The 27,034-nt window shown below is 44.9% G+C and overlaps 1 protein-coding gene across 1 annotated transcript in view; it reads right to left on the bottom strand.

Moving 5' to 3' along the window:
* Nucleotides 1-26,384, bottom strand: part of BMP2 (bone morphogenetic protein 2) — a 33,918-nt gene extending 7,534 nt beyond the window's left edge. Inside the window, exon 1 of the mRNA XM_063330934.1 lies at nt 26,361-26,384. The gene's annotated coding sequence lies outside the window, so the exon portion shown is untranslated. The remainder of the gene's footprint in view (nt 1-26,360) is intronic.
* Between the last annotated feature and the right edge of the window lie 650 nt (nt 26,385-27,034).

Raw genomic sequence — 27,034 nt, 5'->3', positions numbered from 1 at the left:
GCCAATTATGTAAATCAGCACTAAAATAACAATGGCAACGTAGTTTACACATCACTGACATTAAATGAGCACTTCAACTTCTAATTGCCATTCCAGTTCAATCTGTAGTGGGTCATGCCAGGAAAAAGTCATTTCTTGCCTCAACACTTACTCCCTGTGCCTGGAGCATAGGCTGTACTGTATGCCCAGCTTCGCGTTATCTCCAGGAGCTTTCTATATTAGGATGATGAGCCTTGTGAGGCAGAAACGTGTTTGTGGTTGTTCTGAAGGTTTGCATACGCTCTGATCTGATATCAAGGGGGTCTTGTAGCTTTGTCCCTCTCTGATTTTAAGTACAAATAGGCTCCCAGAGTCTTCTGTTCTCTTGGCCATAAAAGACAAACCCCTTCTGGTTTGTCATCTCTCAGTCTATTTAGATCAGGAGCTGCTGGGGCAGTGACTGCCTTCCCATCTGTTTCCATGAGGTCCCAAAGGATAACACCGAAGCACTTCTAACATGTTCCCCAACTGCACCGGCACCTGCACCAGAACCTCGGCCGTGCCCCAGCACCTTCCCCACGCCGCCTGTCCCACGTGGAGATTTCTCACCAGGGGGATCCGGCTTCCTTTCAGCCAGTGCCCTGGGGAATATGGGGAATAAGGCCCTCAAAGTGTCATCCGTGAAGGTCCAGTTATGGTTCATGCCTCGTCAGCACGACAACCAAGTACCACTGCAGAGCCCACTGCCTTTGAATACTGCACTCAGGGCAGCTCCCGCTGCATCTCTCGCATCCGCGCACCTGACGTCAGAGCCTGAGAAGCATCTTTATCATGACAGAGAGCATCAGAGACAGACGTGTTCAAGCACAACCAATGCAGCACTTGGTCTGTGGAGCGCAAACACACCAGGACGAGCCCACCCGGACTTCCAGCTCCCCACACGAGCCTTTGCAGCAAACATAACACCCTTGTCTCCTTCCCAGCCCTACAGCGGTGCAGCCGTGCACCTGAGATAAAGAAACCCCAGCTCAACCAGTCGCCCCTCCTGCTGCTGCAGTTCCTCACAAGCTCTGTGCCAGTGAGGAGCTGGGCGGAACATCAGCTGAAGATCCAGCCCCATCGCGGTGGGCTCCCACAATGTCATTTCATTTCACAGTTACTTTTCAGCTCAGGCTTGCTCTTCAGCTAAACTCCTGCCAGAGAGAGAAACCAGCATTTACATGAAAAGATCTGGAGGGTTTTAGGAAACCTGACCGTGCATATTTGTTAATCTCCTTTGTGAAACTTCATTTCCCTGCTCCTGAACGTTGTATAGTTGATTGGACTTATTAATTTCTTTCTTCTTTCCTGTGTGCACACACTTTTTCTTTTTTTTTGGTTTAGTGTTGTTTTGGAGAGGTGTTGAGCCAGTAAATACTCCACTAACGGCACCTGCTGCTAAGGTTTCAGATCCAGGTGTTCCTTTCCAGGACCCAAACACAGTTGATCAATCTCAACTTTAGGTATTATTGGGTTTTCTTACTAAAATGACAGAAAAGTGTCCAAATAAAGACAGGTTTTACAACACAGTGAGAGTCCTTTTTCAAGACCAGAGGGGGAAAGAAGAAAATCTTTTTCCCCCTTAGCATCTTACAAATACAACACCAAATCCCATTTATATACTGCCACTGTGTAGTGTCTTTTTTTCCAGCCTGGTTAAACTGGGACCATCATTGTTGACGGCTTCGCGCAGAAGGCTTCAACTGGAAGGCGTAGGTGAGAAATGCTCACCAGGGTCTCTGACCATAACTTGTAATCCTTAAGAAAATGACCTAATTTCTGGTCTCATTAGAGACGCAGGTCTGCAGAAACACTTGCATTGCTCTATGCACGTTGACAGTCAACAGTTTTACTACTGACTGCAGCAGACCAGTTGGACCAACGCTGAGCACTTTTGAAAATTTCCAGTTTGGACTGCTGTCCTCCGGATATGATAAGTATGTGAGATGTGAAATATTAATAGTAGTGAGCTTTTTTATAAATTTTGCACTTTTTAGTGAATAAACCTCTTGATAAAAATCTGTGCTGAAGTATGAAACATATACATAGTACAGCATCAAATGCTGGAGGGGCGACTTCTAAAAATGAGTTAAGATGTGTTAGTGATGTTGAGGTTTTGGCTTCCTAATGGGTGGAGATTATCTGAAAGCTTTTCTGTTCCTGACCTGTGCTTCCTGTTGGCATCTGTGTGAATAAGATGTGTGGCCATTCTTTAAAATATTACTTCATACTGTTTTCTGAAGACATATTTGTCTTTTGGTGGTTTGTCTTCTAACATCTATCAATTGTCTCTGCTGCGCAGCCTGTCTCCTGTTCCATGAAGGATGGATTCTCACCCGAGAAGATAATTTACAAGATGGTGATTTGTTTTTGAAGAGAGGAAAGGCAGTTTATTCAGAAAAGTCTATTTCTTTCTCATTCACCTTTGCTGAAATCTGGCAGTTCTTCAAAGCTGTTGCTCTGCTTCACAGTGAGTCTCAATTTCATTCATCAAATCTCAGTTTTCCTTCCATCATAGTGGCAGGGAAATTGGAATTTACCAGGAAATACAATGCAGACCCAGTATTCTCTACATTTCCAGTATGTCTCCGTTGCTACTGAACGATAACAGTTGCTCCTAACAATGTGACATCTGCAAATATAGGCTGCAGTAATCAGTTCACATGGCTGTGCAACTTTTATCCTGTAGGACAAATTCCTAAAATTTGTAATCCAATTGCGGGGGAAAGAGGAAAAAGGGAGGTTAACTTGATAACCTTTTTTTTACTGTTTCCCTCTTGATGCTACAAACTTCCAAATTTCAAAATCCAGTATTTGACCAGTGGCTTTTATCATTGAGAGCTGAAAAAAATGCTGTACTGCTTCTGTACAGCCTGGAGAACAACAAAGCCATCACTGGACAGATTCCTCAGCACCGCCACCATTTACGTACCTTTAATTACATGCAATATGAATAGTCACAGACTGTCAGACCAGGGAGAGTCAGTAGACAGTGAACTGGCTACGATTCAGGAAACCTCATTTCTCTTCCCTGCGCTGGAAGTGTCCTTTTTCTTCCCTTTGTGCCTCAGTTTTCCCACCTTGGTTGGAAACAGGGATGATTATGTCTGACCCCACTTCTAAGTCCCCGCAGGACCTTCACGTAAACGCGCTAAGAGTTAGGCACTGCTATTGTCTGGGGCTAAATGCTAGGTTAATGCCAACAGCAATCTTAAATATCTGGAATCCCAGGGCTCAATCTGGCCTTAAAGAGAGCGGCAGAATTCCTACGGGGTTTGGTGGTACAGGCTCACACGTTTAAGTGAGGAAGAGACAGGGATGCCGACTATTCTGGTCAGAAGATTCGGAGCAAAGAGGGATTTTTTAATTATGTAAGTCTTGTTAGTGAGACAATGAGGTGAGGGTGTTCCCCCACATAAAAGAGAAATGGCTGCGTCACAGATGGTCCACTTCAGGAGCTTACAATTTCATCACTGCAGAGATATTGACGTCAAGTAAAATGGAGGATAATATAAAGTTACGCATATTGCCTTAAGAAGTGCATATTTTAGCAGTGAAACTGGATAATGTTTTGCAATTAAAATAAAATAAAGGCAAGCGTGACGTTCTGTTTAAGCAGATTGTCTGTATGAAGGCTTTATTGTAGCTGCAGATTTAGGGCATATGAAAAGGTTTTCTGTGCTCTGTTGCAGGATGAAAAACATTGCATCATCAGGCATTCTTGTTCTCTAACACTTCTTTGCCAGTGTGCCTTTGATAATTAATGCTTGCAATTTTATTTTCTGGTGTAAAGTCATGTTTTCTCAGGTCATTATCATTCCAATTTTTAAATATCCTCTTAAAACTAGACAGAACTACGGAAAGTAATAGTAAAGCTTTGTGCCTGCTCTGTGGCATGTGCTCGGCACAAGCGATCAGCTGCTGCACCTGCTTCACACTGGGACTAAAGCTATTTGCAAGTGGCTTTCAATTACGCCCCTTGTTCCCAGCTCTGCCCACTTTCCAGAGAAGCTCTGATGGGCACAGGTCTCCGCTTGGCCACCACCCAGCAACTTTTATTTGGTAGCTTGTTTGTTTGTGTGCTACAAAATGTACTGACTTGTGGGGGGGTGTCTTAGGAGAACAACATCCTTTGACCATTCCCAGTCTCTTGCCTGCTCCAGCGCTCCCTCTGCGGCATTCCAGAAAGCGTGCTCTAAATTGCACAAACTAATTATTAGCGGCACACATTGAACTGCTTCATGGTACCGTTTATCCCTGGAACACCTGTAGCCTCAAAGTCCTAGTACTTTTCCTGTATTCGGCCTCCTCATTCCTCTCCAGGAGGAGGAAAAGAAAGCTGTTTTTCTGAGGTACGCAGGGGCCCAAAGATCTATATAGGTCACACTGAGATTTTCAATGATGCACAATCAGGTTAGACACAGTTTTGGGGTTAAACTCCTCAAACTTCAGTGAGACATTAAGTACTTGGTTCATGTAGGCATTTTTGAAAAGCCCAATATCAAATCTATTACCCAATAGTTTTCTGACAAATTCCCTCAGTTCCTTGCCCACGGTTTTTACTGCAAGCCATAAATCCTAGCAGGGATATGTATCATCTCATTCAAGTACGGAGAAATGCTCTGATCTTGTAAGAGTCTGTCTGTGCTGGAGAGAGAGGGTTTTTCACAACCTTGGTGAGGACAATAAAGACACTGGTTGGGGTATCGACATACAGATTTGTTCCGAAACCGGATCAGTCACCGTAACAGAGGTGATTGCGTGGTGAATTCCCTCACCTACTGTGCCACCACCTCCTCCCTTTGGCTTTTCTTCAGACCCCACTGCAAGATGGGTGTTGTACAGCCAATCTGCTTAGTACTTTGGGAAAGCCAGCGCCAACCTTTACATTCCTTAATACCTTTAACCACCTTCCCTCACCACACCTCGGCTTCCTGCGTTTTCCTGAAATTTACAATGACCTACGTACCCTTGGTTTATGTGCTTGTAAAACTAAGCACGTCCTTCAGCCTGTTCAGGATTAAGCTGAAAAAGCAGTACTGTAAAACGTTCATGATGTGCAGCATCGTCCAGTTACTAATTCCATTATTCCCATCAATTCTGCTTTTGCTAACTGGACCTATGCAGCTTTGGTGTTGTATTACTGTAGGAGAATTGCCTTTTCTTACATTTTCTGTTTTCTATGCAGTATTCATGTGTATAGACTCAGTAAACATGCACATCCACTTAATGTGGGTATACTAAACATTGAATACATTCCTTTAGTCAGCCATGGAATAAACTCCTTTCAAATAAATCAAAATACTAAACAAACAAACAAGCTGGGGAACCATGGAATAAACTCCATTTATTTTGCACCTTTAGCCTTCTCGCTTGCTCTCTCCTCCCCTCTGCACATCCCAAGCCTCGGCATACAGCCCTGACAGCCAGTGGGTTTTGAAAAAGAAAAAGGAACTGCCCCAAAATATCTCCTGCTCCTCTTTGCTTGCCAGAAAACGCAGCCAGCATAGAATTGCTACCTCGAATAATTTTGAACAGGCTGAATGGGTTCCATAACTCCTGGTTCAGACACTCACACTGCCTAGGAAGAACCCAGAGGACCTAAAAATTAAGTTTATGAATAAATCCTTGAAGAATCAGGACCACTCTCTCCATATGAGTGGAAAACTGAAATTCCAAGTTGCGCAATCAAATGTGACATTCATTTCTGCAGCTGGTGGGAAAATAGTTTCCTTAGAAAATAAATTTAATAAAAAGTAGACTGCTTTTTATCTATTTTTTCCCTAAGCAACTTCTAAAATGTCAGACATTAATACTAAGGAACCTTGATAGACCAAAAAAATACGCCACTGTAATAGTATGTAAATATTACTTTTTCCTTCCTTCCTTCCTTCCTTCCTTCCTTCCTTCCTTCCTTCCTTCCTGCCTTCCTTCCTGCCTCCCTCCCTCCCTCCCTTAAGGCAAAGTGATTTCCCAGCTATCCTGACTGACTGCCATTTGCACCACACTGCCATGTGTGTCCAGGCAGCTGTACACATATTTTACATGCTTGCTTTCATTAGAAATAATGGATTCTAATTTCATTAGAAATACAAAATGCCTCTACACTGGATCATGACAACGGCTTCTATTTGAAATACTCCTCCTGTATTTAACAAGCCTTGTAGGTTCTCAGAATATATATATATATATACACACATACATATATATATAATGTAGGTTCTCAGATCACTATATAGAAGAGCTAGGGTAGCTCCTACGCACCGTGTAAGTTAAGCCACAACATTTGGGGAAAGCAGCACTCAGGCCCTGTGCTGGTCTGCTGTTTGGGTATGGATTTCAAGGACTGCACCTCTCAGCCGTTTCGCTGCAACGAGCTGTATGTCTGTCTGTGCAGACTCACTACAAGAATTGGTTGCTTTTGCTACAAGCTCCAAAGCGATAACAAAAGGCAGGAATTGAAGACTTCATTGATGGGTTTGGTCTTGCTCTTTATGGGAAGTTGTCCTGGTGCGTTAAGCTGTCTGATTTATCCATTCTGCAGGTAAATGGTGTGTACAAGCTGCCTAAGTAACTCAAACAGAGTTTTGGTATTTTGGCGTGTTGTCAGTGCCAACGCGTTGGGCATCAGCTATTGCAGCAGTTAGCTTTAGGGTCTAAAGTCCATCTCTCTGGCTTTTGATCTGCTCTGTGGCTTTCCCAAAACCCCATGTGGAAAGGAGGCTCCTGAGCTGCCACATGGCAATCATTTAAATTAAACATTTTTAAGCAGAGCAGCAGATTAACAGAAGGAATATCCCCATTGTGTTCAGAGAAGTAGTATTTTTGAATGTCCCTCAAGAGGGGTATAACTGCTCCTGGCAATCCCTGCTACTGACAAAGGGCTTTGTAATACCACTACTTTGATATAAATGATATAATAAAACCAGGAAAGGTTAAACAACCCACCCGAATGAGGAGGCTTTAGAGCTTTTCTCTTATTGTAATACCTCGCATCCTAAAAGCAGGAGAAACCTCGGCATAGGATCCCATCTTAAGGGGGAAAATGAAAGCCCAAGTTAACTGTGGGGAAGCGAATCTCCATCTCACCCTGACTAGGCCAGTGGCCTGTGGCATGGGCATTTGGAAGCTGGCACCTGCGGCTTGGAAGGTTCCAGTCACTGAGCTGGGCTTGCAAAGCCAACACAAGGCAAGGTTTTCAGGCCAGAAACTGGGGTTCAGGGGGCAGAGTGTCTCTAGTGTCTCCCCAGTTTACCAAAACGGCAACTCTTCTTTCACTTGTGTTGAAGGCACTATTTACACCCATTAGGGCATTAACTAGAAATCCAGGTCCAGCCATACCAAGGAGACCTGTCACATCGCTACCTGCATGACAGCTCAAAGACATGACAAAAAAATGTGTCATATTCCTGCTTCCTTCCCTTCCAACAGCACATCACCCCGTGTTACTCCTGGGCCCACTGCATTTCCAGAGAAGCAAAATCCTCTCGTTCCAAAGCCCAGGGCAAAATTCCATGGGAGCAAGCTAGACCCACAGCCCTGTTCGTAGCTCTTCCTCTAAGGCTACGTCTCTACTAGTAAATTAAGTGCGCCTGGGAACATTCCTGGGCACGGAGGCCAGCTGGCATGGAAAAGCCTGCTTCACTGCTCGCTTCCGCACCGGGGTGGCTGCATGCGAACTGCTGCTTGGGGATGGTCCCAGGAATGTTAGAACAAACCACGTCTAGAAACAATTTGGGAGAGAGCTTCTTGGCCTGGCCCAAAAGCATAACCCAGGCGTCCTGACAGTACAACCAGTCACCGGCTTTTGGCTGGGCCCAAAAGCGTTCCCAGGCCCTGCTTTATTTACCTTCGCAGGTGTAGCCCAAGGCCATGCCTACCTCTGCCTGCCCAGGTACCGCGGGGAGGACGCAGGACCCAGGTTAACACTGTCATCACTTCAGTCAGCTGATTGTGATTTCATGCACCCGTTGAACGCACCTTTTATCTACACAGAAGTTGTTGATAAGGGAGCATTTAAAGCAGCCTAGAGGGGAAACCACTTGAAAGCGGAGTTGCAGTGAACCCAAGAGCAGCTCTGGGGCAGGCCCGGACCGAAACGGGGTGGGAACCTGGGGTGCTGCTGAGCTGTGGTGAGGCGGGAGGACTCCCGCGGGGCCGTGGCCCGTGCTCAGCCGTTCCCTGAAGGGTATTTGCCGCAAATTGTGCACAGGCTTGCCAAGATCTATGGAGCAATGCGTTGGCACACTAACGGCATGTACCACAATGTAGTTTCGCATTGCGTTTGGTCCACAAGCTGGTCCAAACCGGCACCCGACTTCTGACTGGCATCCTTTTTATCAGGGTGCCACGCCACGGCCATAAACCCTGTTCTGGTTGCAGGGAGCAGGGAAAAAACATTGCCTTTTCCTCCCAAATCCTTGCTGAGGGTTAGCATCTCCTCCACTTCACATGCACAGACATTCCCTAACTCAGGTGTCCCCATATGCTCCAAGTTAGGATAAAACTTCTCCACACACTTAAGCTAACTCCAACTGTTTTCTCCGGACCAGGTTGGGGAGCAATTGTACGTGCTGTTGTGCTGGCAGCGAGAGGGGGAAAGGCAGCTCCGGGCAGTGGGAGAGGAGCAGGGAGGAGCAGCCGGCTTGGATGGAGGATGTATGACCACCACCTCTTTGGGCAGGTTTTTATCTCAGTTTTTTAAAAAACCAGCTCAGTGATGGGAGTGAATATGTTTTCACGCAGTTCACCAGACAAACATGTGGTCCCAAACCCCTCCCCAAAAGCAATCTGTCCACTAGAGACAATTGTTCACTCAAACCTCATTTAAGATTTATTCCTTCGCTATCAAGCCATAAACTGGGCAGAATATATCAGTGATCTCCACTTAAGCACTACCTGTGCCCAGGGCTTCCACACAACCAAGGCGAAGCCACTTCTCCCATACACACTGCAGCTCGATAACACCTTGTTTGGGTTCAAGGCTTGCATTTCCAGGGGCCAGCCCATCCCAGAGGCGAAGGACCCTTCCCTCCTCTCTCCATCTGCCCTCTATTCAGCACAGGAACTTTCTGAAGCGAGCCCGGCTGCTAGGAAGACAGTCCCAAACAGCTCAGCTGATCAAAGCGCAGGCTGGCACTGTCCCTGCCTTCGGATACCTCCTTCCCAGCCCCAGCCACCCCAGCCCTGCTCCATCTCTTCTGCCAAAGCCCGTGCTCCTGCAGTCAACAGGTTCAAAGAGCTGGTTTGTCTGAGAAGTAATCCCTTCTTTGAGCGGGTGCACAGCACTTCGCTTCGTGGGGTCCTGATTTCGGTTGGAACTTCTACATTACAAATACATTCTTCCCTTTATATTTAAATTAAAGGTAAATTCATTTAATAATGAAAGCTCAGTTAAAATCTTTAACTTGTAAACCAGGATTTAAAATATCTGTAGCAGCCACATTCCATTCCCTGCCACAGCTGAAGGTACAGTAGCTAACTTTTCGGCTAACATTGTTTTGTTCAAAATCAAATGAGGTTCATATTAGCCCTACAAAAGGAAATCATGATTGATGATCTGGCCTGCTCAACTACAATTCCTTTAGTAACAAAAATATTTTGTAAGTTCATTTATTATTGAGATCAAGCCATGAGTCTGGAGCTACATAAAATGGTTCCAATTAGATTCAAGTAATTGCCATTTTGAGTGAACATAAGCTTTGCTGGATAAAAAAAAAAAAAAAAGAGCAATAAAAGCTCAAGTAAGCTCACATCTGAGATTTAAGCCTTTAAAGCCTTTTTTGCCTCTTTTTTCACCCTCTTTTTTCTATTTTTTTTTAGTGTGTGAGACACACACACGGGAGGACAGCAGGGGTGTGGGGAGGAACAAGGATGTCTGAAAAAAGAGGAGTGATTTTCCCAAGCTGATTTCTCTTCCTGGGTGACCCAGTCTCCCTGGGAATGCTGCCCAGGTGACCTGCACCAACTGGATCAGCAACAGCGGGAGAACGAGGAGCTTCCACAACACCATTAAAATAAGTGGCAAAGGGGGGGCAAAGCCAGCAAAGCACAAGTTTAATAATCTCACTGAAACCCTCCTGCAGACGAAGGAAGTGTCTTCTCCTGCAGCAGCAGCTTTCAGAGCAAACGTTGGAGCACGTAGTAAATGGAAACGATTTCAGTGCAGTTCCAGCTGGATCTGCTGAATTAGTCGACCAGAGAGAAAACTGTTCTGTATGCTGGTGAAGGCAATTCGTCAGAGCCAGAGACCCGCTCCAGAGCAGATAGCACTCAGGTGCCCCTTAACACTGAGATTTAGGATCCCAATTCAGAGTTAAATCCCAGGCTTCTCTGCACCTTTCATACTGTGCTGTGTGCTGATGCGTAGCTTGAAACAATTTTCTAACCACTGCCGGGGCTGGGGCTGAAGCCACTGCCAGCTTCCATGCTGTGAGCAACATCTTCCATCCATGGATGTACGGATGCAAAAATAAAAGGATGGGATAAGATAGTATTTCCACACTCCATGAGCATCAGCCACACGCACATACCTCATACAGGCGTTTCATAGAGCACAGTGTCATCACCCACTATATTACCTGTCTCTCACTCCAAATGTTTACCTTCAGCAAGGTATTTCCCAGGAAGACCATGAGTGATCAAGGAGTGATTAGTGAGGGAAAGAAGATGGATTGTTTCTGGTTTTAATACGTTTGTTTCTTCTTTTTATTGCCCAGATGTCATCATTAGATACTCAATTTCCTGTGCCCACCCAAAGGTCTACGAAAGTTCTCTACTGCCTCTACAAACGGTTTAATCTCCAGCGTGCAATTTGCTAATAATTACAATCAGATCATAAATACAGATTCACATTTTTATTTAGCTTCATATAGCCACTTTCGGGTCTGAATATGAACCACTATAACACAGGACACTTTTTGCTTTAGCTCAGCTTTGGTTTGCAACTTTTCAGCGTTCCTGTTTTAAGTCTTAGAGGGGAATATGAAGTCTAAGCCCAGTGAACTTGTATAGCTCAGCTGAAACTGTCCTGACTCAAAGCAGCTTGAAGACCTAGCCCACCCTAAAAACACGCACAATATCTTGGCATTTCTGGGACTAGTCCCTGATTAAACATGTCAAAAAAACGGTGTCTTTTCCTTAAAGACGATCTCTCATCATTCCCACAGGCACTCTAGCTTCAGATTTTGTTCTAAGCTTGCAAATATTTTTCTTCAACAATGGTTTGAGAACAAGAGTTTTAAGATGCAGGAAATGTCAATATTTGGTTTTGGTGAGAAACAAGTGTTTCCTTTCCCTTGCTTTTCCCCCAAAGCAGTTCTCCCGAGAAAGCAGAGGAGCTCCGGAGTGCCAAGGCAGGCAAGTGCAGCCCCCCAAAGCTCTGCTCTGGACACTTCCAACCGCAGCCCTGTCTTCCGCAGACAGTTGCTTCCTGAGGCTGTAGGAATGAACTTGGGCGCGGCGTCACCCGAGTTTCTACCTTCTGCCAGAAACACGGTGCTACACGTCAATCAAGTCTGGGTCATGGCTTGTTCTACAGAGCCTTCTGGTGAACAGGCACAGAAGTAGCTGCAAGGCTTAGGCCCTGATCAGATTAACTCCTGATCTGGCACTGGAAACCAAACCCAACACTTCACAGCTCCTGTTGTTTGATTTCCCTCTGCTGTGGGAGACTGGGGCTCCATTTCCTTGCTGTTCTGCTACTTGCAAACGCGAGCTGCAGTTCCACAAGACCAGAGCTGCTAAAACCCCTACAAATTAAAAAGAATTGATTTCTTCCCACCTCTTTAGGACTGAGCTAGTGTCCTCCAGGGATTCATAAACCTAGGAGCAGCACCAAGGGATCTGGTGTACTGGACCACTCTCTAAATACCATCTTTCACTACAGAAACTCGTAACAGCATTCAGTGAATCTTTCCCCAAACTTGCGAGCGTCAAATTCACACCGTTCCGCAGTAAACTCTGGATTACCTACAATAACGTACAGACTCCTCTGAGACAGGCTGAACGGGACCGATCCACAAATTTCAAACAGGTCTGATGAACCCCCTTCTTTTTTTTTGGAAATTAAAAAAAAAAATAGAGCAAAAGAAAACGACACATTTTCTGCTCAAAAGAAGTCAGTACCCTAAAAAGAAGGTGGGGGCGGGAGGAACAGAAAGCTCATTACCCCTGGTTAGCAGGAACTATGGCACAAGGAGGTTTAAGTCATGCTCTCCAGCCATGGTTCAGGAAGGCTGTTTTCCGCTTGTGGGTTAATGTCCTTTTGTTCTCCCTGTTATCCAGGCAAAAAGGAAGCTCTAAATGCAGTTGGCTGTCTGCTTCACCAAAGTTAAAGTCAATTGACTCTGCTGGGGAGTCTCAAATGTTTTCTTTCCTCATAAATGATCTTCATTAGCTATGTAAATAGAACCCTAATGAGATACTAATTGGTTGTGAAGATTTCAATCTCAATTAAAAAAAAAAACAGTTTTGCAGTAATGCATGTATTTGCTTTTGCCAGTGTGAAAGCACCGTGCCATCAGTCTGCAAACAGCTCACCACGCCTGCACTCGCACCTGCTGCTGCTGTGTACTGTACACACGCTTCTCGGCCATCTCACATGTGCAAGGAGATGATCAGGCTTTGATCGATACCTCCGGCCTGATTCTTAAGGTAGGGTGGCTGCTCCTAAAGTATACGTGGGGCTACACCCTTAGATGAGCTCATTTGCCCTCACTTCTCGGGCTTCAGGAAGCCTTCCTTACAGTCGTTTTATTAGGAGAACTGAGTGGGTGGTAAGCACAAGGAGTTTGCGGTCTGCCTAAAGGAGGATTTCACCAGTACCAACACAAGCAAAATTAGTCAACTGAGAGATCCCCTGCAGGAGCTGACATTGATGGCTATCTAGCTAAAATGAAGTATCAATAACCCAGCTCACACTTGATGAAAGAGCCATTCTGAATTATTTACTCTATGTCATACTTCAGGTTTTAATTTCAACATATTGTGAGATGTACAATAAATTATTTAGAAGAGTGACAAATTAAAATGCAGTTTCAAATCCCCTTGTGTTTTCTACTCTTAGGTTAACAGTCCAGTTTGCAACAATGATTTGCTAATCTATTTTCGCAAATGTTTTTTCAACTAGAGAGACACAGAGGCATACAAGTTTTCCATTGCAGCAAATCTTACCCAGCTTGAATCATTTAACAGCCCATCCTCCTTGAGATATACTAATGAAATACAGCTTGGGCAAAAGGGTCAAATGTACCTGCAGCAGGTCAGCCCAGGAGACCGCGCTTTGTTTTTTCCAGCTTTCCCCAGGGGCATGCAATGCTGTGAAGGCTCTTTTCCTCTCACTTTAATTATTTTGGTGTGTGTCAAATAGCCTCTTAGCAAGCGGTATTTTATTTTACTTCCTAATTTTTTTCTCTTCCCTTTATGACGATCAGTTTTGTAGGAAGATCTGGGAAATACAGCTGGTGTTTTAACACGTCCAGGCACACGTTTCTTTGCATTGGGATGGCAGGGAAGAACGTTGTCTTCTTCTACTTTGAGCAGTCATGGGTTCAATAAAGGAGCTGTTGTTTTGTCTTGTGACTCACTTTTAGACCAGTCTTGCAAAGTTCTTCACGTCCACTTGTCAAGACATTTTTCATCCTCTTTATGGCAAAGAGAGTAGGGAAACAGACGTCAATATTCCTTCTTGGGACATCCTTGGAGACATATCTTCAGACGTGTGCCCAGACGACAGTGATTCAAACTTTGTTCCTCAGTAGGTAACACCTCCGCAAAATTACAATCTTTTGAGCAACAGAATATGCAATATTCAGTCTTGCACGGGTGATAAATTTAAGATCCGATATTTCCTGACTCATCAGAGCTCACAATGGAAAGCTTTGTACTGTCCGAGGGGAGAAATTCCAAGTTTCTTTCCATGAAAGAGCCTAAGTTCTTTAAAAATCATGACATGTTTATGCAGAGTAAAACAATTTTAGGTCAATTTAGGACATTCCGTCCCTCTAAAATCTGTACTGCTGAATTTGTGTCTAGATGATAGGAAATCTATATATTGTAACAAGAACGTTTTACAATACCCAACTATATTTAAAACAAAATCTTCAAAGCCTTTGACACATACCCAATGCTTTATACAACGGTCTGCAAACAAAACCTTGTTTGCAGTTTTGTTTACAAGTGACTCATGGCTTGTCCATTCTGAAACCATGGGACTACCCCAGAGGTATGATGATGAAAAGTGCTCCCAGTTAAAAGGCTGTTTCTGTGGAAACAGTCCCATCAGACACGATGGTTCATGGAGCCTCAAAAAGTTTCATCTGAAATATCCTGCATTCAATTCACTTTTGCCCTATCAAAGGCAAAGCAAGGACTTAGAAAGAGCCCTGCCTGTATTGCTGGCGTACCTGGAAGCAGCAGATGATGTGACCCTGAAGTGGGCATCCTCTGCCTTGTGCCCCAGCAGGGAAATAGCGGAAGGTTCCTGCAGCTCCACGGTGTGCTGGGATCAGCAGCAAGTTCCCACCACCCAGTCCATACCAGTGGCAACACCAGCGAAAGGCCACCAAGTTGCTGGATGGAGCAAGAAGCCGCAGGGCAGTGGGGGGACCAGGAGTACATTGACTTTTCCCTCAGAGGCAGAAAGGCATTGAAGCACAGCCTCAGCAGAATTGCTACAGAAGGCAAACTGAGCAGCGGCCAGATCCAAGAGCTGCTGCTTTACCTGAGGTTAAGAAAGGAAAGAAAATGTAGTTTCTTTTGGTTTCTTGAGAATCAGAAACTCTGGATTTCTGACAGCCTTAAGAGAACCCTCTACATATACCCTTATAGATAGATATTGTATCTCTAATGGATACCTTATCTCCGAGAACTCTCCAGCTGAAGAAGCTTGGCTGAAAGGTGCCGTATCCATTTTAATATTGGTCCCCAAGGTGAGACAAAGAGAGATCCGTTTGTTTCTTCCTTAGCAAAAGTAAGGCTGCAGCAAAGGGGAATATGAGATGACTGGACTTTTTCTAGTTCAGGGAAACATCCCATCAGACTGGGATCCAGTTACGCACCGAGTCTACGACAGGTTGCATTTAGGACCACGGGCAAACCATTCCTTGCAATGTGCCTCAGTTTCCACACCTGAAATACTAAGTTAAATAGCTACCAGGCATTGCATAACCCAATGCATATATTTTCAGGTGTGCTGACATGCCATATTGCCTGAGCACTTGGTCAGAAAAAATAACAAACACTATTGATATTACAATAATGCTAGCAAATTATAGACGGCTGCAATTACATTAAATTAAAACCTGTTGCAGTTCACAATAGTCACATGGGATTGCATGAAACAGGAACCGTATTACAATCAAACTGTTTCAGCTTAAATATTTGAGGTTTGGGGCATTTGCATTTTAAAATAAAAAGCTCAAATTTATATAGAGACACGAGGTAGTTTAGTTGAAACAAACCTTACTTTACCCCCCAAAAATAGTTTCGATAACAGATTTTCCCAGTCAGCTGTGTCGTACTGCCACACAGTTTGTCAGACGTATCTCCCTCCTGCTTCTGGTGTTACTTTTGAGGCCAGTTCAGATTTTGAATCCGATTCCTTCCTGTCCAGCAATCATTCATTAGAGTACATGCCTTTTTTTTAAATCGAAGCTAGCATTGCACCATGAACCAATTGTGTTGGCTGAAACTCTTTACATGCAAGAAACAAAGACAGCAGCATATGCCTGAAGTTACTGTTCAAGACTTAATTAATACCAGGGGTTTTCACCCTGGTATTAATACTTTCCTCTTGAATTGAATGGGACTTGACCTTGTCACAACACTATCAGGGCAAGTCTGTGAAAACAATGTTATGACATCAAAGCCAAAACAAAGGAATGTCATCACATGTGCCAGAGGAGGATATGATGGGGTCCTCCTACAGTGGCAAAATAACGTCAGCGTGGCTCCTGAGAAACCTTCTTAGGTACCAAGTCTCGCTATGGAAAGGGAGTGCAATGGGAGAACCTAGAAGACAGCAATTTCTTTAAATACCCGAAGATGTGGTCCCTAGCTGGAGTAAGGAGGCTCCACTGACTCCAATGGAGCCGGACAGACTCACATCTGCTGGAGATCTGGTCCACTGCAACCAAACTGAGGAAAGGATGTGTAAATTAAAATACCGCCTCACTGAAGGGCATATAATTCATCAGCAGCATTGCTCGGGCATTGCTCCCCATCCCTCATCATGTAAATAAGGCCACATAATTTTCATTTGTGGGTAAGAGCTCTCAGTTCCTCGTGCCCCTCTCCAGTACGAAAACCCCCACTTACGGCTGGTTCCTTTTCCGCCTGATGCTTCGCTGGAAGAGCCAAACTGTGAAATCCCTGTTCCCGGCAGCTACCGCCTCGTACGGGGGGAGTTCCCCTGTGCCCCCTACCCTCCTCTCCAAGACTTAACAGTACAGTCTTAGAAAGGGGATTTTCCAGTATAAACAGAGCTAAGCCAAAACTCTTCTCCTGGCCTCTCCGTGCCCCAGCCCATATTTGCCCCACATATAATTACCTGTGGATTTCACCTAGAATACAGAGGATTTCACTTATAACCCCAAATAGGCAGGCTCTGACGTAATGGCAGTCTGAGGAATATAGGTCAGGGAGGTGGCCTGGCCACTGGAAATGAATTTCTGAAGCAGAATGAGCAACCTTGTTAGAGGGGAAGATAGTAATCAGCAGTGGTCCTTGGATCTAAACATTTCACCTCCAGCACTCTTGCAGCTACAGCCCTCATCTGTTTCACTTTCCTATTTTAAGTTCCTGACTCACATCCTAAATATTGACTTCTATTTTTCTATTAGCACTGGATTTTCAGCCTCCATATTGACTTTGACTGTACCTATGGTTGATACTAAGCCTCTCGGGTCAACAAACTTTTATAGCTGTTAGCTGCTTAAACCACATTGGGCAGGAACTGGCACTATAGAGCAGTAGCTAGAAGCAATATTATTGGGAATTATAAATTATTCCTCTGCCTGAACTTTTCCTCTTATTCACACAGCTACATTCATTTTTAAACATGTGGCAAATGAATCGCACAGGGAGGACAATTGGGACTCTGTGATTTTGGGAGCACTCGCCACCACTAGGCAGGGACGGATTCTCCTCTGGGAGCAGTGGAGTAACGCAGAAGTTATAGCAGGGGTACAACCGTGTAATCTGGGCTGGTAATACCTGTGAGGACAGACAACACCCAGCCAGAGGATCAGAAGCCCCACATCCATCTTAGTTGTACACACAGCCTCTTAATCGTCTCCTTTGGCTAACATTTTAGCAGTACACATAACTGAGCTGTTGCAACCAAACATCAGAGAGACCTGGCCATCCATCATTTGTAAAACACTTAATGCATGTAAGAAACAATAACAACATTAAAAGAACATTACGGCAGCGACAAAGCCAAGCCTAAAAAGTGAGGAAACACAGCAATTAAGATTAAGTTATGCCTCATGGTATAATATTTTTCTGCAGACGGCATACTATTTTTTGGAACGGGACCCACGCTCGGGAGCGGGGACTTGGAAGGTCCAGCTAGCCGCAAGCTATGTCAAGTATTTTACTGTCGCAGGACGACTGCAGCGTTTAGGTGTGAGAGGAACTGTATATAGCTGCATCCCTTAAAAGATGCCCCTTTGGGCACTGCTGACCCTGGGGACCTGCCCAGCACACGTCCCTGCACAAAGAGCGCACAGAAATGGCTCGTTTCCTGCCATCCCCCCTCTGCCACTCAACCTCATGGACAGCCAAAATGTGACTCGGATTTATCTTAAAATTTAAGTCCATGCCATGTTCATTTTAATGCTTTCTAAAAAGCAGCTATCGCTGAGGAAATGGTTACTGGGAAGATAAGCTATGAATGACTTATTCATGCAGTATTTTCAGACCTTCGTCAGTCTACTAGATCTTGCACTAATGTTCCAGTCCTTCACATGCTGATTAATTTTTCATGTGCTACCAGGCCTTTTCAAGCAAAGACTGCCAAACTAATGCAATCTGGCCATTTAAGTAAGCTGTTTCTTTCCTTTTTTGTTTTTCTTACCCCATACCTTGAGTACAAGCCTGTGGAAGGAAGGAAGGGTCCGTCAGAGAACTTGTATGATATTTGTGATTTATTATTAATTGCTGGCACAGAAGTCCCTGCGGGTCACAGGACCCTCCCTGTGCTAGGCAATGTATCGATGCTGTGCTAGGCAATGTATTGAGTGGGAAGAAGGTGTCCTTTTCCCGGACCTTTTAACTAGGCAGAGGTAGTTTCCTACATCCTGTGTAATGGGAAAGGCAATAAAGGCTGATGAAGTGCACGGGGGGACAAGATGCAACAGAAACCGTGGAAGTGTCTGGAGCTGAACCTAGATCTACACAGAACTGCAATGCCTCACTTTCCCCCCAACAACATGTTCCCATTCCTCCTAGCTCTCAGTGCAAACCTGAGAAACATGCTTTTCCCTTGCCTAAAGTCTGCAGAATTACGGTTTTCAAGGATTTACCACTTAATGGCAAAATTCTGGCCCACAATTACCCTGTGTTCTCTCTGCCAAAGCACATACATGACTTGTAATCACAGAGCGTTTTTTTCCCATCCTCCCTCCAACTTTGCCATGAGCTGGAAGAAACTGCGATGGGTTGCGCTCGCTTTCCCCTGCTGCGCCAGGAATGACGCGTGCCTCCTCCCAGAAAGCTGTAGCTCAAATCCTGCAGCAGAGAAAGCACCAGGCTTGCAGCACGCAACCCATGGCCCCACCAAAACCTATGGGCATTCTTCCACTTGCAACTTGTGGCAGGATCAGGGCCACGAAGTACCGGCCAAGAAGCGAGCAACACATTAAATAAGTTCGTGTTTTTCACACACAAAGGCTATTCTTCACCATCTCCTTGATACAGAGGTGGTTTGGGCTTCTGAGACTGATGACAACTAGATGTCATGAGAAAGTAACACTTGTTCTACTCTAAACAGTTCAGTTTCATTTGTGAACCAAAAAAATGGTGTCTTGAACATGATCATCACGCATTTTGCCTCTTGTAGTAGGTATGAACTCTTCTCCCAGCATTTTTGTGAGAATACACCCATGTCAGTGGTAACACAGCCCATGTGAGCACAAACGCCGTAGGGGAACTGGCCTGCACCAGGGCTTAGAGTAAAATCCAAACTCTATTTTGACAGAGATTCCCTGTACAACTTTAACCAAGTCTCTTGGGTATTTGATAGTTCGATTTGCTATCTGTACAACAAGGAAAACTTAATCCTGCCTTCAGCAGAGCTCTCTGAGGATGACTATACCGGGCTTTGGGAGGGACTCTGACATGTGTAATGACCCTCAGATACCTAAACCCAACCCTTCTGATGAAAACATTTATAACTCTTTAGTTTCTAATTCCAGCTATACATCAGCACATCAGCAAGATGGAGCAGGAGAAGCCTGTTGTCTTAACCAGATCCCTACTAGCTGATCAGTTAGCATTTGGACTGTGCTAAGCCAGCACACTTGCTTCTGTGCTGCTCTTCTATTCTGCAAGTGATGCAATTATCAGGCATTTTGAAAGAAAAGACACACACACACAAAAAGCAGTGTTTTGCGAACTACCTGCTGCCATCATGGTCCCAAGTGACGCAGCCTAGCTCTGCTGTGTGCCTACTATCAGCATCACTCCTGTACTCTGAACAGCTTGTCCTTACCCCATCACTCCGCACATGGGAGACTATCCCCTTATTACCCTCACCCAGGGCCCTGACCTCAATTATTAACTGCGTTTAGCAAGGACATTATTAAACCTGACTCTCTGCTCCCAGATGAGCTATCATGTGTCTCTCTTTAACCCAGCAGGAACCTTTTTCTCACCCCATGCCCTTCTTATTACCCTTTAATGTGCCCTGAAGCCTCTGGAGCAACCCCATCCGTCCCAGATAGTATCATTTCTAGAAGGAGAGTAAAAAAAGCAGAAGAGTCTATTCCTGCAGATTTTTTCCTAACAGTCTCCAAAACATCTTCCCATTTCCTTTCTATTTTAATTATCCATCTCTAATAACAAATTCTAAAAACCAACAGGTCTCTCCCGTCACAGAAAATTGCTCAGCTGTGGATTAAAGCATGTTACAGTTTTCAGCAGGACACTAGTTCTTTATACCTGTGAAAACTGGTCACAACTGTCTGTTATGATTAAAAAGCAACTAGATATTAATAACTAACTACTAATTAGCTTACATGTTAATCGCAGCTTTTATGCCAAACAAAAACAGGAGTGCCACTGAAACAATATAAAATGTCAGCAAATGTCTCCACTTCTGTGCTTGGCAAACGCAGCTTGCAATGTGCTGATGCCATCAGGGCACTACGGGCATTGGGCAACGCTCCGTGCTCCTCTCGGGCCCTGGCACAGGAACAGCTCTGCACCGGGCTGCGGTTGGGGCATAACCCTGCGTGTAACTTACAGCACTCTTAAGGCAGCTTTACTTCATAAGCAGCAGCAACAGCTCAGCAAAGGCTGTTCCAGCGGCTGAACCAAGGAGACCTCAGCAGCCTCTAATCCTGTTTTCTCCTTCCTTGCTCGTTTTCTGGAGGCTTTTACAGTGGGATCTGTCAGGACCGATCTCATGTTGGCAAGGGAATGCCTCTGTGTCACCCTCAAAACCCACAAGCCTGTGGGAGACCCTGGGTTAATTGGTAACCTCAGCTGGTTCGAGATATCTGCAGTGCATCTGCATCTCAGAGCAAGGCTGTAGCCTCTGCATAACCTATTCAGCAGCGACGGTGGGTGCCCAGCCAGCAAAGCATCTCCCCCATCTCCTTCATTTCCAGTACCAGGCACCAGATGCTATACCAGTAATCCTCGTTGCACTGCCCCACGGCTTCAACCCATCATACCTCGTGCCAGCGCTGTCCACCGTGCTCCATCCACCCAGACGGGCAACCTCACAGCCCTCCCAACACCGCCTTGTGGCAGAAAAACTACTCTCGCGCTGCACTTCTGCAGATAACCACCATATTTCTCAACTTCCACTACTGTCCTCTACTACATGTTCGTACGGTGCCCAGCATCCTAAGGTCCTCATCTCCTTCAGAGCCCCTAGGGGCTGCTATATTGCAAAAAATACATACCAATGAACAGTTGGAGAGTACGCAAACAGTCATCAAACCTATCCTTTGACTTATGGTGAGCAGCTGAAAAACGCAGCAGCCTTCAAATAAAATGCTATGACTGAATATTGCAAGCACGATGGAGGTTTTGTGGATGCGAATGCTCCCTCCCCTCAAAATATTTGTTTTCAATACCCACAAAGTAGTATAATGTCATTTAGCAAGAAAAATTCTGGCAGTCGATGCACAATCTGGCAGAGCTACAAGTACTGTAGGTGTTATGATACACACACAACATGTTTTACAAATAGAAAGTGGTTTCCAGAGTTCTTTAATATATTCTAATTTCCCCCACCTCTGCCCAAAAAAGCTGCAGTTATGAAAATACTGTTGCATACTGAAATATTAAACTAGAAATCTGAAGCGAGTTGTTTTTTTAAAAAGCTCTCTTTTCAGCTATTTCTTCTTCTCTTTTTTTTAAGTCAGGTATGTTTTTAGCAACTTAAACAGGTTGGGTTACCCACAAGAAGTAGTAATTTTTCCACCTAGCAGATTGAGGTATTCATACCCTCTTTAAACATTTCTAAATTTATTCTCCAGTATTATTCAAATAGAAATATTTGCATGTACACCCTGAATCGGATAAAACCCTTTCAGTACTAACCCATGGGTAAAAACCACACAAATGAAGAAGATTAACAAAATGCACCTTCTTTGAATCCAAAGAGCCTTTGGAAGAAATCCTTCCAAAAACCCATCCTGCCTCAATAGGTTATTAATATTATTTATTCATTTTACAGGAGAATCCTGCTCAAGAGCGAACCTAGTAGCTATACAACACGCAAGGAGATGTGCCCCTTACCCGCAGAACTTGTTGGCTAATAGCCAGATGGGTAAGGAGTTATTAGCCTAATTTACAGGTGGGAGAGCAAAGAAAAAAGAGACCAGATGAACTGCTCAAGGCCACCTGAGACACCACCTGTGTCAGCACCAAGAACTGAACAGTTTTCCCATGCCTCAGTCACAACGCAAGCCTTCCTCCCCAAGAAATCACATCGGCTGCTTCTTGTGAATTTTCAAGGTGCAGAAAAGCTGAGTTTGAACTTTTTCAAGTCCCCGAGATCACCAGCTTCACTCTCACGTGAAGTGACCACACTCACTTTCAGGAACAAACCCCCCTTGCAGAGCACTCAGGTGCGAGCAATGAGGCACGCTGCTGTCTGCCAACGACTGCCCCATCCAACCTACCCATCCAAAGAAAAGCGTATCTAGTCTTTGTGTGCGCGCACTGCCAAACCAGACCTTCACACAAAATCACAGAGTGGAGACACCAACCTGAGCCCACAGGGAGTATGCCAAAGACATATCGTGCAGCGCTAGCAGTAACATTAGCATCCTACATCTGAGCTAAGAAGTGGAGGGATGGGGGCCTTACTTTCTCTGGGCACTGCCACAGGACTGCGGGCACGTAACAGGGCAGGTCAGCACAGAATTGAGTTAAGTCTTGCTGCTTCGGTCAGCACTAACTACAGAGTGCTCATCTGCACAGGGAAGGTATGTCAGAAGGTTATTCTAGGAACCTGAATGCCTGGGCAGATGTCTGCTGGTGACCATTCAAATCCAAAACCGGTGTCCTAACAGTTTCATAGGTATTTTCATAATCCAAATGAAGGTGTTTCCAGTCTGTCTCAGATGACAATCTCCAGGAAATAAACTGTTCTCTCAGTTCACCTTCTTGGGATGGGAGCAACGAGGCAATGGGTTCCGCTACAGGGAGAACAGCAAGGTGGGGTAAAACTGTAGTCCACTATGGGGTTTGCAGGCTGTGCTATCCCAAGTTCAAGAGGACCTCAGGGAGCAGTACCTGTAAACTACTGGGATTTCCCAGGCTCTGTGACCTGTTTCTTCCCACAGCCTACAAAAGTACCACGTTCAATCTGGTACATCTGTTCCACAAAGAAGAGCAGCCTTTCCAATCGCAAACACCCATGCTGTCAGCATGGAACATCTCCCAGACATCTTTTAATTGCTACACATGAGGCAACGATGGGGCTTCGTGTAGGTTGTGATGAGGAAGAAGCTCTCATGCTGCACTACTACCAAAGAGGGGATGACATGACTCTGAGAACAGGGCTAGCACTGTGGTGCCTGTGCATCAGCTGCAGATCACGACCACAGGTCTGTCTGTAGCCTAAGGACAAAAACTGAGAGAATAAGTTGGTGCAAATTACACGAATTACCTAAATAATGCTTGCTAGAAAATTAGATGCCAGTTCTGCCATCCGTTAGTCTGCAAGTAGTTCCACAGACAGCAGAGGAACTAACGCTAAAATAAAACATTACTCAGCAAAAGGTGGGGCTGAGTGATTGTGCCTTTAGCATTTCTTACCTGTTTGCAAATAGACTCCCACCTTCACAACTCTATTTACTGGGCCAGATCCTCGTCTGGCCAGCTCCTCTGAGGTGAACTCAACAATGCTGATTTAGGCTAGCTCTGAATTCATGACTTACAAGCATGTGCTGATAGTTACTGCAGCCTGATGTCTGTCTCCAGGTTGTTTGCTAAATTCAGTAGTATTGCTTGTGGTATTTCCGCCTCCTGCTGCTGCACGGGTGCCCCAAGTCATAGGGTTATCAACGCTGAGCCCAGCTTTGCAGCATCCATCAAGCCATTTGTGAAAGGCCTTCTAAGTTGTCTCTTCCCCTTGAAAATTTGACCTGGAAGAGGTAACCCTGACCATCAGTCCACTCTCCAGACCAGCTGAGTCCCAACCCAGCAGACCATGCGGTTAAGTCCTGAGGGACTTAAGCATGTGCTTAAGTTCTCTGCTGGATCAGTGCCTTTACAACCAGTCCGACTGCTTTGTTAGCAGTGCTGAGCACCAAGGCTGAGCTCCAACAGGAAATAGCAGCTTCCCTTTGAAGTCCTGCCACTGATGTTCACGTAGGTGGGACTTCAAAGAAGAGCCACCGCTTCCCCTCCCAGTATCGGAGGCCCCAGTGTTGGAGAAGCAGTACTGCTGGTTTTAATTGCATTAAGGGATGCTTTAGGGCGGACGATTCAGCCCTTCTCAGAAAAAGGACAACTTAAAAAGGTTCCCACCTTCTGGCAAGAGACCCAAGGAAAGGTTAACTCGCACCCCAAAATACCCTTTAAAACAAAGGTCTGTGGAAAGAAATCTCTTCCCCTTTTGTTAGCTGTTTTCCCTAGTACCACTGGAAACTACCTTGTGAGCATCTCGTTTACTCTGGAGCTGTACTCCTGGCCATTGTAAGGGCCCCTCGCCAACTGGGATGTGGATGAGGAATGGCCAACCTCAGCTCCCATAATAGACGTCACTGGAAAAACTGACCTCAGCAACAGCTAAACTGAGCCAACACGAAGAAATACCCCCACAGGCAACCTACATGGCTGATTCGACTGCTGACTGACTGTGCCATCATACGCAGGAGCTCCTTTAACTCTCTTTATCTCTTTTCCTCGAGGGAAAACAAAGAGAAAAGTCCACGTCCTAAATGGTATAAATAAACTCAACTGATAGCCAAACCTGGCTCCACCTTTTCTCTTTCCAGTCTTGCAGATTGCCAATATCCAGCTCTTTTCTAAATCTTCAACCAGAAGCAAGACCCAGACAAATGGGAGAAGGATCAGACCCCTAACACAGAAAACCCTGAGAACCACTGAGTAGTGAACGCACGAGAGAAATAGCCAACGTGCCCAGGGAGTAAGAGCAACAGTGCGAGGTTTACATGGATTTGCAAAGCTCTTCCATGTTCATATTCCTTGCTTTTCTCATCTCTGAAATTCACTTCATATATCCAGATTCCATATATTTCTACATTCAAAGCTAGCTACATAATTAGGCACAGATTTTGAAGGAAAAGGAGTAATTTTCATATTATTGGAGGCCTGAGTACTTTGTGACCTCATTTCACAGAGTTCAGCTGAGCTTTGCTGTTTGGGTCACTGACTTGCCATAACCTGGTCATCTCACCTGGTCATTTCGTATTTTGTACCTTCACACGCAACACTTGCACATTGTTTGTAGAACAAACCTGAGTCAGCAGTAAAGCAGTGAATGCCAGTAATAAGAGGAGGAATTTTACCCCAGTAAAACCAGCTAAGCAAAGATGTGCCCCAAAAGTGCAGAGATGATGCCAGACCCTGAGGGGCTGACAACACCAGCAGCATCAGTACGGTGTGACGGGACTGGACTTGACCACTCAAATGACCCCAGCCCAAACCCCGATGTCTGTCCTGATGTGAAGAATGACCAAAAAAGCTGAAACAAAACAATTTCTGGCTCAGGAAGAAAAAATTAGTATGGAAAGTCCCTCATGTGCCTTTCAGCGACACAGTCACGTGGCTATGGCTTTGCTCAACCAACTCAACTGCAGAACAGCTTGCACAGAAATGCCTGAAAAAATACCTCTTTTTATCAACAAAAAAGTGATTTTTTCAGGACATTTCTCTTAAAGTTTTGAGCTTCTACCAAAAAAATGCCAATGTGCATATTCAGCAGTTTTCCATTAAAGATTCTTGGGATTTAGGAGCCTGGGGGTTTTATTTGCTATTTTTTCTGAATATTTAATCAACATTTTCCACTGAGGGAGAAAAAATATTCTGGCCAAGTGTAGGTTTCCTTGCAAGGTTGAGAAGGGCAAGGGGGAGGAAGGGTCGCTGTATTTTTCCTTAAAGACACAAACATTCTCTTATAACTTAAGTCACCGCTGCACTTGTGAGCCTGACAAATTTAGAGGACTTAAAATCAATCAATAAAAAAAGAGCTCGACCACAAAGGAAGTTCTGGTCAACCCTTCAGCTTTACATCATAGACAACATTTATTTTATCACAGCCTTCAGAAATTAAAATAGCAAAATGCATCTTCTTGGAAAACAGCAGTTATTTTCTTCCACGGCTCAGATATTTTTATAAGCCCAGTTCCACCAGCCTCACTCATGTTGAGAATCACCTTACCCTGCAGGGCAGACCATTTATTTAGAGGCAAGATACTACGTCCCAAGCAGGACACTAAGATGCCTCCGCCCAACAAAAACTCTACTGTGCAGCTGAGCCGGACCAGCCTACATCGCAGGTCCAAGTCTGGTTTGAAGCATTACCCATACTGTCTGGATACTGGCCTCTATAAATAAACAGGCAAGACGGTTTGGAGAAGAGGTGAAGCCTTTCTCATTAGTTGTGAGCAAGGAAGGAAGTTGTACCTTACCAAAGACTGCGGGAATTCACAACTCCCTCCTTCCCTTAATAGCACTGCTGGAGGCAGAGAGCAGCAGGGCAGAGCAGCCTTACAGGGACGGTCCAGCAAAATAGCCGAGACAACCTGTGAAATGAAATACTGCACATGAGTAAGGGTGGCAGAACTTGCCTGACAGATACTTTTCTTGCTGGCTAATCATAACCACAATTTATAGCTCTTTCCATTGAATCTTAGCAAGAGGATACAACGGCACAGAGACTGATTTGAATCGCTGGCAAACATATGTCTTAATCCATATTTGTTCAGAGAATTGGTTCCGCTAGTTTGTTGTCATCCCCCAACATGTTTTTTTGGTTGTTTATACATATCAGCTTCAGCAAAACTTCCACTGGGAAAAGGCTTCTCTGGTCCAGGAGGAAACTTCGGTTCAAAACACACATAAACAGACCTGCCCAGAGCAGCCAACGGTTTCAGCTGGAGCGCAAAAGACGTGCATTTGAAGGCCTGATAGAGATCAGGGAGTTGAACTTGGATCTCCTAAATCCAAGAGGGATATCTTAACCCCCAGGCAAGAGGCCACTCTTGGATGTTGCTTTCCTGTAGGAGTCTTTCATATTGGATGTAAGGCATAAAACATTCGCTGGTAACAGCGAGACCAATTCTGCAGCCCAGAGGCCAGAACG

The sequence above is a fragment of the Chroicocephalus ridibundus genome, chromosome 3 (assembly GCF_963924245.1).
Source record: "Chroicocephalus ridibundus chromosome 3, bChrRid1.1, whole genome shotgun sequence".
In the NCBI taxonomy this organism is placed as follows: domain Eukaryota; kingdom Metazoa; phylum Chordata; class Aves; order Charadriiformes; family Laridae; genus Chroicocephalus; species Chroicocephalus ridibundus.
This window is presented reverse-complemented; position numbering and strand designations above follow the sequence as displayed.